General features: G+C 39.8%; 1 long non-coding RNA gene across 3 annotated transcripts in view; it reads left to right on the top strand.

The window, feature by feature from the left end:
* Window positions 1-7,992: 7,992 nt before the first annotated feature.
* LOC129624442 (uncharacterized) overlaps window positions 7,993-13,168 on the top strand; it is a 58,801-nt gene continuing 53,625 nt past the window's right edge. For 2 of the 3 annotated variants that reach the window (XR_008700954.1, XR_008700955.1), the window contains exon 1: window positions 7,993-9,163. This is a non-coding gene — a long non-coding RNA (uncharacterized LOC129624442). The remainder of the gene's footprint in view (window positions 9,164-13,168) is intronic. The other variant, XR_008700953.1, reaches the window with a different exon arrangement.

Genomic DNA, 13,168 nt, shown 5'->3' with positions numbered 1-13,168 from the left:
TTTCTTATCATGGGAGAATCTCCTACTGGATATGAGGATGTTATGAAATTACTCAGTCCATTCTACTGTACAGCCATAATGCTCCCTGGTAGGACAGGAATTAGGTACACATTAGGGATGGGTATGAGCAGATATGATAAATATTGAAGACAAGGCTCTGTATTCAAGCAGTTTACAATTGTCTGACAAGGCTCTGTATTCAAGGAGCTTACAACTTCCCTCATAGTTCAGTTCTTAAAGAATCTGCTGCAATGCATGAGGCCTGGGTTCAATTTCTGGATCAGGAAGATCCCCTGGAGAAGGAAATGGCAACCCACTCCAGTATTCTTGCCCGGAGAATCCCACGGACAGAGAAGCCTGGCAGGCTATAAGTCCATGTGTTGCAAGAGTTGGGCATGACTTAGCGACTAAATCAGAGGTTAAAGCATCTGCCTGGAATGCGGGAGACCTGGGTTCGATCCCTGGGTCGGAAAGATCCCCTGGAGAAGGAAAATGGCAACCCACTCCAGTACTCTTGCCTGGAGAATCCCATTGAGGGAGGAGCCTGGTAGGCTACAGTCCATGGGGTCACAAAGAGTCGGACGTGACTGAGCGACTTCACTTTCACTTTAGCGACTAAATCACCACCACCACCACAACTGTCTGAACTAGAATGATTTAAAGAGCAGAGTTAAAAGGGAAAAGCTGGAAGATAGTTCTTTTAATGAACATTCAACTACAAAATAAACTAGTGTTCCTCTTTAAAGCAAGTCCTCCACCAGCATGCTGAACAGAACTTCACTCCATTGTTTGATAAGAGCCTATTCTCTAATCTCTGGATGAATCAAGCTAATTATTAGTACATTAGAGCAGAATTCAGGTTCTATTTTATGACACTGCTTCAGTTCAGTTCAGTTCAGTCACTCAGTCGTGTCCGACTCTTTGCGACCCCATGAATCGCAGCACGCCAGGCCTCCCTGTCCATTACCAACTCCCGGAGTCCACCCAAACCCATGTCCATTGTGTCAATGATAACATCTAACCATCTCATCCTCTGTAGTCCCCTTTTCCTCATGCCTTCAATCTTTCCCAGCATCAGGGTCTTTTCAAATGAATCAGCTATTCATATCAGGTGGCCAAAGTATTGGAGTTTCAGCTTCAACATCAGTCCCTCCAATGAACACCCAGGACCGAGCTCCTTTAGGATGGAATGGTTAGATCTCCTTGCAGTCCACGGGACTCTCAAGAGTCTTCTCCAACACCACACAGTTCAAAAGCATCAATTCTTTGGTGCTCAGCTTTCTTCATAGTCCAACTCTCACATCCATACATGACTACTGGAAAAACCATAGCTTTGACTAGATGGACCTTTGTTGGCAAAGTAATGTCTCTGCTTTTGAATATGTGGTCTAGGTTGGTCATAATTTTCCTTCCAAGGAGCAAGCGTCTTTTAATTTCATGACTGTACTCACCATCTGCAGTGATTTTGGAGCCCAGAAAAATAAAGTCAGCCACTGTTTCCACTGTTTTCCCATCTATTTGTCATGAAGTGATGGGACCAGATGCCATGATCTTAGTTTTCTGAATGTTGAGCTTTAAGCCAACTTTTTCACTCTCCTCTTCCACTTTCATCAAGAGACTCTTCACTTTCTGCCCTAAGGGTGGTGTCATCTGCATATCTGAGGTTATTGATATTTCTCCCGGCAATCAGTACACTGGTCTATTGGTTTGTTAGTAACACAAGTCACTTGGAAGTCATTCATATTAGAGCTTCTTTAAACCAAATTTTACTCAAGGTTATTCTAATAAGTTTCATTCTAGGTAACAAACACTATTTCAGGATTTGTTAAATAGCAGCAAGAGAATGAAACAACAAATCTTGCATTTGAACACTAAGTAAAAGTAAAACCATTTCAAATGAACAGTTTGATCTTTCAATAATTGGAAAAGCTGTATCTACACAGCTGGGAGGAAAGATATTCCACTATTTTTGCATACCAGTGTACTGGTGCAGTGCTCAGTATTTAATAGAGGTTCAGTCAATGTTTACTGAATAAAATAAACTACGTGATGAGCAAAAATCTGCAAATATTATGGATTCTTAAACATGGCTGCCACACGGGGAAGTTATGGCTTACCACTTCCCCTTGAAGTTAAAATTACCTTTCTCCAGAAAAAAATTGTATAGGTAATAATAGAACCTATCATGCATCAGACATTACAAGCAGTATCATTTTTTTAAGCCCATCTTTTTTTTTTTTTTCTTTTTTTTTACCCTGGAAAGCAGACATCTTCTTGGTTTTCAAATTAGGGAAACTGAAGCTTAGAAAACTTAACTTGCTCAATTTCACCCATGGAAGAAGTGGTAGGATATGGGTTAAAGTCTGGTCATTCTGGCCTTTCTATAGCACAAACTGGGGGGCAATGTATATAATTATTACTCAAAATTACAGTAAGAAATCAAATCCATTCTCTGTCAGGGACTATATATATATGTGTGTGTGTGTGTGTGTGTGTGTGTGTGTGTGTGTATTATTATCTATAAAAAATAATAGGATGCACTTCTTCCTGTCTGACTGTAACATGTATTTGTATTGTGAAAGCACCAATGGAGAGAGACTGAATTTACAGCTATAGCACAGTAACGTTTGGTTTGGCATGGAACAACAGACTGGTTCCAAATAGGAAAAGGAGGACGTCAAGGCTGTATATTGTCACCCTGCTTATTTAACTTCTATGCAGAGTACATCATGAGAAACGCTGGACTGGAAGAAACACAAGCTGGAATCAAGATTGCTGGGAGAAATATCAATAACCTCAGATATGCAGATGACACCATCCTTATGGCAGAAAGTGAAGAGGAACTAAAAAGCCTCTTGATGAAAGTGAAAGTGGAGAGTGAAAAAGTTGGCTTAAAGCTCAACATTCAGAAAACTAAGATCTTGGCATCCGGTCCCATCACTTCATGGGAAATAGATGGGGAAACAGTGTCAGACTTTATTTTTTTGGGCTCCAAAATCACTGCAGATGGTGACTGCAGCCATGAAATTAAAAGACGCTTACTCCTTGGAAGGAAAGTTATGACCAACCTAGTAGCATATACAAAAGCAGAGACATTACTTTGCCAACAAAGGTTCGTCTAGTCAAGGCTATGGTTTTTCCAGTAGTCATGTATGGATGTGAGAGTTGGACTGTGAAGAAGGCTGAGCGCCGAAGAATTGATGCTTCTGAACTGTGGTGTTGCAGGAGACTCTTGAGAGTCCCTTGGACTGCAAGGAGATTCAACCAGTCCATCCTAAAGGAGATCAGCCCTGGGATTTCTTTGGAAGAAATGCTGCTAAAGTTGAAACTCCAGTACTTTGGCCACCTCATGCGAAGAGTTGACTCATTGGAAAAGACTCTGATGCTGGGAGGGATTGGGAGGAGTAGGAGAAGGGGACGACAGGGGATGAGATGGCTGGATGGAATCACTGACTCGCTGGACGTGAGTCTGAGTGAACTCCGGGAGTTGGTGATAGACAGGGAGGCCTGGCATGCTGCGATTCATGGGGTCGCAAAGATTGGGACACGACTGAGCGACTGAACTGAACCGAACTGAGAACCATCATCGGAGAAGGAAATGGCACCCCACTCCAGTACTCTTGCCTGGAAAATCCCATGGACGGAGGAGCCTGGTAGGCTGCAGTCCATGGGGTCGCTAAGGGTCGGACACGACTGAGCAACTTCACTTTCACTTTTCACTTTCATGCACTGGAGAAGGAAATGGCAACCCACTCCAGTGTTCTTGCCTGGAGAATCCCAGGGACGGTGGAGCCTGGTGAGCTGCTGTCTATGAGGTCGCACAGAGTCAGACACGACTGAGGCGAACTTAGCAGCAGCAGCAGAACCATCATAGTTCCTCATTGGAAGGAGGCCAGGGCAGAAGACAGAGTCAAGCAAACCCTAAAGAGAGTTAAGAGTATTCTTTAGGAAGCCATCTGTAGCTAGAGGATATTACTTCTAGGAGGCCCTAGAGACACCTCCAGAAGCAAGAAAGCAAGTCACTGGTGTGTCTTCTGGGTTGTTTCTGATGTGTGGGGACAAGAAGTGGTGACAATGGTACAGAAAAAAAGAGTACTACCTTTATTAGCATCATTGAGATTCTCAGAATAAAGACATTTATTTTTGCCAGTAATAGACTTAAAAAAAAAAGTAGTCTCACCCCTATAAACTGTGATCTAGAAAAGCTGGGTAAAATATTAAATATATCTTTTTGATAGCATCTTGAAAGGACAAGATCCTAAGGAGAAGGTGCAGAGAAGTCTGCCTATGTTCATCTCTGCTTTTCCTCTTGACTCATTTGCTAATTTGAAAGTTATTCCAGAGCCTGAGAAATCACTCATAAAGAGTGATTTAGAAGCAGGCAGCTTAGAAGCAGGGAAGCCAAGAGCTTTCAGGAGTCCCAGAGTTCTGAGAAAATATAAATTGGACTTTAGAGGCAACTAGGAAGGAAGATGGTGACTGCAGCCATGAAATTAAAAGACGCTTACTCCTTGGAAGGAAAGTTATGACCAACCTAGTAGCATATTCAAAAGCAGAGACATTACTTTGCCAACAAAGGTCCATCTAGTCAAGGCTATGGTTTTTCCAGTGGTCATGTATGGATGTGAGAGTTGGACTGTGAAGAAGGCTGAGCGCCGAAGAATTGGCGCTTTTGATCTGTGGTGTTGGAGGAGACTCTTGAGAGTCCCTTGGACTGCAAGGAGATCCAACCACTCCATTCTGAAGGAGATCAGCCCTAAGATTTCTTTGGAAGGAATGATGCTAAAGCTGAAACTCCAGTACTTTGGCCACCTCATGCGAAGAGTTGACTCATTGGAAAAGACTCTGATGCTCGGAGGGATTGGGGGCAGGAGGAGAAGGGGACGACAGAGGATGAGATGGCTGGATGGCATCACTGACTGGATGGGCGTGAGTCTGAGTGAACTCCGGGAGTTGGTGATGGACAGGGAGGCCTGGCATGCTGTGATTCATGGGGTCCCAAAGAGTCAGACACGACTGAGCGACTGAACTGAACTGAACTGAGGAAGGAAGAGCCTTTAAAAACACCTCAGGCTTTCAGTTAGGACAGAAGAAGGGCCACCCTAGGAGTAAGAATGAAGCTGAAATAGGCTAGACCTAACAGACTGAAAGCCATTTAAGCTAAGGTGTTTTGCTCTGAGCCTAGTTTCCTAACAGAAGCAAAAGTAAAATCTTCTCTGGAAGTAAAAAAAAAAAAAAACAACACATGACTCAGAGCCTAAAATTTTTCACAAACAAAGACAGCATTCCATTAAGAATTTCTGGGCATACTAGGAAACAAAAATAAGAAAAGGGAATAGAAATAAGATCCATAGATGACCTAAATGTTGAAGCTATTAGGCCCATGTCAGAATTTCACTAGAGAACAATAATCTACAAATAAGAATCCAATACAAATTCTGAAGTTGAAAACTATGACTCAATAAACTAAAAATACAATTTAAAGTACATTTATAATAAATTAAAAATTTTAAATTCGTTTATAATGAAAGACATGAGATACTTAAGAATAAATTTAACAATATATGTGGAAGACTTCTATGCTGAAAATTACAAAGATCAAAATAAATAAATAGAGGGAGAGACACGACACAATCATAGACAGAAAAATTCAGTATTTTTAAAATGTCAATTCTTCCCAAACTGATCAACAGATTCACCAGAATTCCAACCAAAATCCCAAAAGACTTTTTAGAAATTGAAACATCAATTGTAAAATTTATATTAAAATGCAAAAAACACACAAAAACGTAGAATGGCCAAAACAATAATAATTTAAAAAAAGGTGTGTAAGTTGGCACATGGATACATCATGCTTATCAAGGGAACTGAATAGACTCAGAAAATTACTTGATTTTTGACCAAGGTGCAAATGTGATATCCAGCAGAGGAAAGGAGAATCTTTTCAACAAACGCTGTTGGAATAACTGGATTCTTATTTTTCAAAAATAAAGGTATCACCCCCTATTGTTATATTAATACAATATAGAAAAATCAACCTTCAGTGCATTCTAGGCCTAAATGTAATATACTGTGAATATTAAAAAGATACTAAGAGGGCTTTATTTACAACTTTATGCTAGGGAACTTTAGTATTTGGACGATATGTATGAATTCCTAGAAAAATACAACCTGCAACAACTTTTCTTCAAAATGTTGTTAAGAAAATGAAAGGTTACAAATTGGAATAAAAATATTCAAAACACACATTCTGACCAAAAAAAAAAAAAAAAAGTATACAGGGGAAGGAGAAAGGAGAGGTATTATTCAAAGGGTACAAAGTTTGCTAAACACAATCACTAAGTCTTAGAACTCTATTGTACATATAGTCCCTACAGTTAAGAATGTTGTATTAAAATTTGCTAAGAGGGTAGAGTTTATGCTAAGTGTTCTTATCACTTAATAATAAAAATTGAAAGCAGGAGGAAATTTTTAGAGGTGATGGGTTTATTTATGGCATACATTGTGGTGAGTTTTGCGGATGTATACTTAACTCCAAACTTATTAAGTTCTATACATATACATGTATACATATAGGTGTTTACATAAACACATACAGCTTTGTTTGCCAATCATATCTCAATAAAGAAAAAAGATGTGTTCATAGTATGCAAATAACTCCTACAACTTAATTACAAGGAAACAAACTCAATTTTTAAAATGGGTAAAGTTTTCAACATACTTCACAAAAATGAAATAACACTATATACCCATTCAAATGGCTAAAACTAAAAACAATCTCAACTGTTGCCATGTGATTGAAAGATTCATCATTCTGTGAAACTAAAGGAAAGATAAAGAGGCAGATGCAAGTAGACTAGATGGTGGGAAGATGGAGAGAATTCTTGGCGAGGCTCACAACTGTTTTTCCAATAAGGATGAGGCAAAGTCACTGGTTGAGGAGAAAGTTAGTGATTCCAAGTGTAGAGAAAGAATGAGATACTTCGTTTAAAGTGAGCAAAATAACTACAGAAAAGAGTAGGAGAGACCATTTGGATGAGGTCACATTAGTCCACCCAATTGTTAAGCTGCCTAGGTGTAAGTACAGGCAAGAAAAGATAAATGCGTGAATTCATTTATGATCTGGGTTTTGCCAGGAAAGCAGAAGTCAGGGACAAAGAGTTGAGGGTATTCGCAGGGAACTGGCTTTAATGCCACTATTTGTGAATATATACATATAGCCAGAATTAATTAATAATTCTTTACTATGAAGCACTATGCAAGTTACTAGTATAATGGTGGCAAAACTAAGCATTGTCTCAATTTAAGGTTGGTTATATACCAGACACAGGGAAGACTGGAATGTACCGAAAGTTAAAATAAGCAGCTAACTGCAATATTTCCAAAACTGAACCATATAATGAACTTACTCCTTATTCTACACATTCCATTTGAGGTCTAAAATCTATCTTTCCTGTCTTCCTAATCAGGCTTTCCACATCTATTTGCTTTGGCTCTGACCTTTTCATGGTCTTTACCTAATTTTATCTAAAGGAAGGCTAATGTTTAGTGTTTCCATTACTTCCCACTCCATCTTGCCTCCTTCTCACACTATTGGTGATGAATCTTCAATGATCCTGTGGTATTGCTCACTTTTTGGAAAAAAATTTTTTTTGGCTTTTCACATAAATATAGTATCAAGGTACTCCTCAACCCACAATTGCTCTCTTTACAACACCTACAACCAAAACCATGAAAAGGTTTCTTCCAAAAATCGTAAAATGGCTATTGCAGGCTATCTTGCTTGTATTCCCCAGTCTGTTTCTCTCAGTATAACTGCTGAAAAGTCTCTATTGCTCTGGCTTGCACAAGTACTTAGTTTTTACGTAGGCAGCAGACCGGGAAGAATTCTGAAATACAAAGTTAAAAGTGTTTTTACTAAAGCTGAAGAAATTTCTTGGAAGAACGGAGTACCTTGCATCTGACACTTTCAGAAACAGTCTAAAATTAAAACTGGTTGGGTGCAGGTTCACACAGATTTTATTTTTGCAACCTTCTTGGTTGTTTCCATGTTGCATCACAAAACAAAGGCAGTGAACTCTCACAAGTTTACCACGATCCGTCTTTTAAGTGGTTTGCCTCTGACTCGTAATATTGGAAAAGGGACATGCTGTTCCTTTCAAACAATTAGCACGGACAGCCTTACTTTAGCTAAAATTTGATCAAGACCAAGACCACACCATAAAACACAGAATATGAAGTGTTTTTGACAGAAAGGGAAAATAAAGCTAATTAATTCCTTAAATTCTGAAGCACTGCTAAAAGACCAAAAGACATGCTTCCTTACATAATAAGAAGCGCTTTTATGTTCCTCACGAATAGTGTATTTGCCTGCATTCCTTTTTTTTAGTGACACCGCTACCGCCTCAGGACTGGTGCTTAAAGACACAGTGGGTGGGTCAAGCCGGTTCAGGAAGACATTTAGAAGGAAAGGCTGGGCCCATCCCAGCATTGGGACCGCGCCCAGCAGGCATTTGGCTCACATAATACTCTAGAGGAAAATACAGCTCGAGTATACCATTAATTTTCCACAAAGATTTCCAGAAACCTGACTCACAGCCAGAAACTCAAACCCTGTGGGCAGGAAGAAAAAAAAACCTACTACGCCACCATTTCCGCCTTGCCGGGCCAGCAAACGTGCAAATATGGAGAAAGACGTACGCGCTGCGCCTACGTTCTCACAATGCGCAAGCGCACGACGAGGCCCCGCCCCCTCGCGCTCCCGCCGAGGCGCGCCCACCAGAAATTAGCCCCCACTAGCGCCGCCCGGGGCTTCCGCCCCGAGGCCTGACGGTCGCCGTTCGGTTCCGGTTCTAACCCCGCCCTCACGCGGTAACCCTCCAGAAGTCTTAATATCCGGGACCAGAGGCTGGCGCCAGCGCGCACTTCCGGCGACGGACGCAGAGGAAAGAATCTGGTGACGCTTCTTCCCTTGTACCGTGCCGCCCAGGCTCCGGCTCTCGGTGCGGCAGCGCCATCTGGTGCTGAGTCTCTCGCTGCCCGCAGAGGGGGCGCGCGCCCTTCTCCCGGAATCTTCCAGAGAAAATGTGGCCTGGGCTTTCGTCACTCGCCCTCGGAAAAGGAGAGACCCGAGCTTTCGCCCTGCCGAGTTCTCACGCAGGAGGTACTTTGTAGGACTTCGCAGCGGAAGCGACTTGTACGTGTTAGCTATAAATACCGAAGATGGAGAGGAAGCTGAGTTCTTCCTCTAGTTTTAAGTCCAGAAAAACAGAACGTTTTTTTGTTTCCTCATGACTTGTTCCTGAACGCCTCTCAGGCATTTTTCTCAGTTACCAATTCATTAGTCCCAAGACAAGAGTCCACTATTTCTTTCTTGGGTGGGAAGATGGCACAGACCTTGTGGCTTAGACTGCTCTGTGCTATAAAAGCTTTTGTTTCCTTTTGCTTATTAAAGCTGTGTTGTAAAAACATGCAGCGTGTGTCTGGAGCCCATGAGGAAGTAGGGAATTTGCTATGAAAACAGGCTAAAGAGATTTCAGAAAGGTAGTCTCAGGAACACCCCTGGTGTATGTAGGTTTGTTTGCGTGGCGTGTTTCTATGAGATTAACAGAAAACGTCATTTCTCCCAAGTCAGCAAAATCAACGTAAATTCTCCCTGAATGATGCTTGGAAACCTCGATTTTCCTGGAAGTGTGTAGATCGGATGATATATATGTAGCTAGTATTGTGTGGTTCTTCTTTATTGGAATGGTGTGGTAACCGAGTATGGGAGTGCTAGTGAAAGCTGGTGAAGCAAGTTTCCTATAGACTCCAGCTCCCACTGTCTAGACTGCTCCACCGGGCGTTTCTCCTACTCGTGGTTCTCAAACTCACTAGATGTCCGCTCATTAGATGTCCCTGGAAAGCTTATTAAACCAGATGGGTCTTAACCCTAAAGTTTTTAACTGGGAACGTCAGGGGGTAGAATTCTATTGGGTTGTCACAATGTTCCTTCCAGTTTTCCCTTAAGATGTTAAGGAAAAAACCCTGAATGAATTTTTTTTGCCAATATAATATAATAAATAGCTCTGATAAATTATCTGGTGATACTTAATACTTAGGTCCTTGGTACTAGGATCACACCTGCAGTAATGTGGAGTTCAGGGTTACTTTGTCAGCACATGCAGTCATGCTCGTTCGGTTGGATGCTAATGATACCAAAACTGGAGAAATCCATTGTTGAAAAGTAATGAACTAAGCACTAGATCCAGAAAATTCCACATAAATGAATATTCACAGTTAAAGCCGCTGCTGCACATAAATGTGTTCTATAAATTATAATGTGATAGAGGGTGCTGTGATACTAGGTATACTAAATATTTCAGTGATTTTTGGTGGAATTTCTGCCCTTCCCATTAGCTATTAAAAGTCAGTAAATAAGAAATGACTAGAATTAAGGACAAAGTTGCTATACCCTAACTTTCTCGTTTTGCTTTTTGGTAGACACCAGGCTTTTCCAAAGTCCTTTAGCATCTTGCCAGATTCTTTTGTTCTTCTAAATCCTCTACCAACTCTATTCCACCCATATTGCGCTGTTTATTTAATACAAATATATACAAATAAACATGGTCATCTCATTTGTGGAAATTTTTTCTCTTCAGTTAATTCTGTCAAATCGTGACTATGTCACTGCATTTACTTTCAGTGAAAAAAGTGTGCTGTGCACTGTGAGTTTTATCCTTGCACATAATTGAAATACAAATATTTTTGGAGAGGTTTTATGTTCATAGCTGAAATTATTTCTAAAACTTTTAAAAAGTTTAGAATGTTTGCTCTGATGTTTGATGAAAAATAACTGATATACCCTTGATTTGCAAATTAATATTGATTAAATATCAATGATTAAAAATCTTTAATATTGATTAAAGATCAATGAGGACTTCCCTGGTGGCTCAGGAAAGATGGTAAAGGATCTGCCTGCAATGCTGGAGACCCAGGTTGGATCCCTGAATTGGAAAGATCTCCTGTAGAAGGGAATGGCAACCCACTCAAGTATTCTTGCCTGGAGAATCCTGTGAATAGAGGAGCCTGGCCAGTTACTGTCCATGGGGTCTCAAAGAGTGGGACAGGTCTGAGCCACTAACGCTTTGACTTGAGAAGATCAGTGAAGACAACTGAAATGCTACTTTGGCAATAATTCAGTAAAGTTTTTATGAGTCAAAAGCGATTTTAATAATGGCCTTGAAGTAAATAAAGGAATGAATTCATTGTGAGCACGCTGCATAGAAAACTTCTTGATACAACATAGGTTCCTGAAAAAGGACTAAGGCTATTGCTGTGGAGTAGTCTGGTGAGGAGAAGGAAATGGCAACCCAGTCCAGTATTCTTGCCTGGAAAATTCCATGAACAGAGGAGGCTATTCTAATACTAAGAATTAAACAAGACTTAAATTGTTTTAATATACATTGTACTATACAACTGTTAGTCTATCTTCAGTTACACAAAAAATATATGATGACCCTTAGGGTTTTAAAAACATAGTTAAAGTGATAGCTAACTCAAATAAATTTTCCAAAGCAGAACCAACATTTTAATACAATGAAATAGCCAGTAAATCTCAAAATGTGGATCCCAGCATGGCTTCAGCATCACTTGGGAATTTATTAGAAATATAAATTCTAGAGCCAAATCTCGACCCTAATGAATCAGAAACTGAGGGGAGAGCCCACGTTTTAAAATGTAAAAATCAGTGTTTTTTCCCTAAGTTCTTCAAGCTAGCCTGATGGGTGTCAAAATCTGAGAACCACAGAATTAGATAAGATATTGAAAGTTTAAACAGAAATTCAAGCCTCTTGGAATTAAGAAATAACCATAGTGTCTAAAAGAAAACAAAGACTACAGAAACAGATTTCTCTGAATGAATACTGTGAAACTCCTCTGTGTGAAGAAGATACTGTGCTAGACGCCTGAGGATTATTAGTGAACAAAGGGGTAGAAATACAGCTCTCACTGAGTTTTCATTTTAATGGGATTATGTAATGCTGCTCTAAAAATATTCTGGCTAGATTTTTTTTATTCTATGAGCAAGACTTTTATTAAATAATTTAGAAAGTGGAAAAGGAGAAATCAAAAGGAAGACTACAGTAAAGATAAAAGCAATAATAGTAAAAGTGTTAGAAAATGGGGAGGAAAAGGTCAAGAAACCACAAAATAGTAAATGTGGAACATCCCATAAAGATTAGAAGTGATGGAGGAGTTATAACATGTAGAAAACATGTTAAATGTGCACATATAATTTATTGCTATCAAATTTGAAAATCATGAAGTGGATGATTTCTAGGAAAATAAAAAACTACTTAAAAATCTAATGGTATTCTACCAATAACAAGAAAATATTTTTTAAAGTTATCCAGTAATTACTTCCCCCAGCAAAGGATCCAATTCTAGGTAGTACTGGTGAAATCTTTTATCCTTAAGAGAAATAAGTAAAACCACATATAGAACATAAAGAAAATATAGAAAGCTACCCATTTCAATTTTTTACTTTAAAAAATTTTTAATTGAAAGATAATTGCTTTGCAGGATTTTTTTTTTTTTTTTTTTTCTGTCAAGCATCAACCTGCATCAGCCATAGCGGATTATACATATGTCCCCTTCCTCTTGAACCTCCCTCCCATCTCCCTCCCCATCCCACCTCCCCATTTCATTTTACTAAGCAAATAAAATCAGCCTACTAAATCCTTGAGAAAAAAGCATAAAAATTACATACCCACTCTCACTTATGATTATGCATATGTGTAATAGCACATAGTTTATTAAAAGAATAATTTACCATGGCCTGAAAGGGTCTGTTCTTTGACTATAAGTATGACAGTTTGTATTACTTTTCACAAATATTCATTCTCTGTTCCCCACACTGTTGAAGGAGTTTATTTCTATACCTCATTGATGCTGTGCTTGACCATGTGACTTGCTTTGGCCAGTGGAATCTGAATGGTTGTCAGATTAGCCATTTTCAAGCACAAGCATTAAGAACAGTTGCATGATTCACTCAGTCTCTCTGTATTACCCCCTCTCCTATGATTACTCTTGCTCCTTCAGCCTGAATGCAGGGAGAAGACAGTGGAGCATACCTACAGTCAACCTGCAGGCTGTAACAGAGCTTGCAGTCCACTGCCTTAATATAACA

This window comes from Bubalus kerabau, chromosome 12, assembly GCF_029407905.1.
Source record: "Bubalus kerabau isolate K-KA32 ecotype Philippines breed swamp buffalo chromosome 12, PCC_UOA_SB_1v2, whole genome shotgun sequence".
Classification (NCBI taxonomy): Eukaryota; Metazoa; Chordata; class Mammalia; order Artiodactyla; family Bovidae; genus Bubalus; species Bubalus kerabau.
Note: the sequence above shows the minus strand (reverse complement) of the source record. Positions and strands in the feature narration are given on the sequence as shown.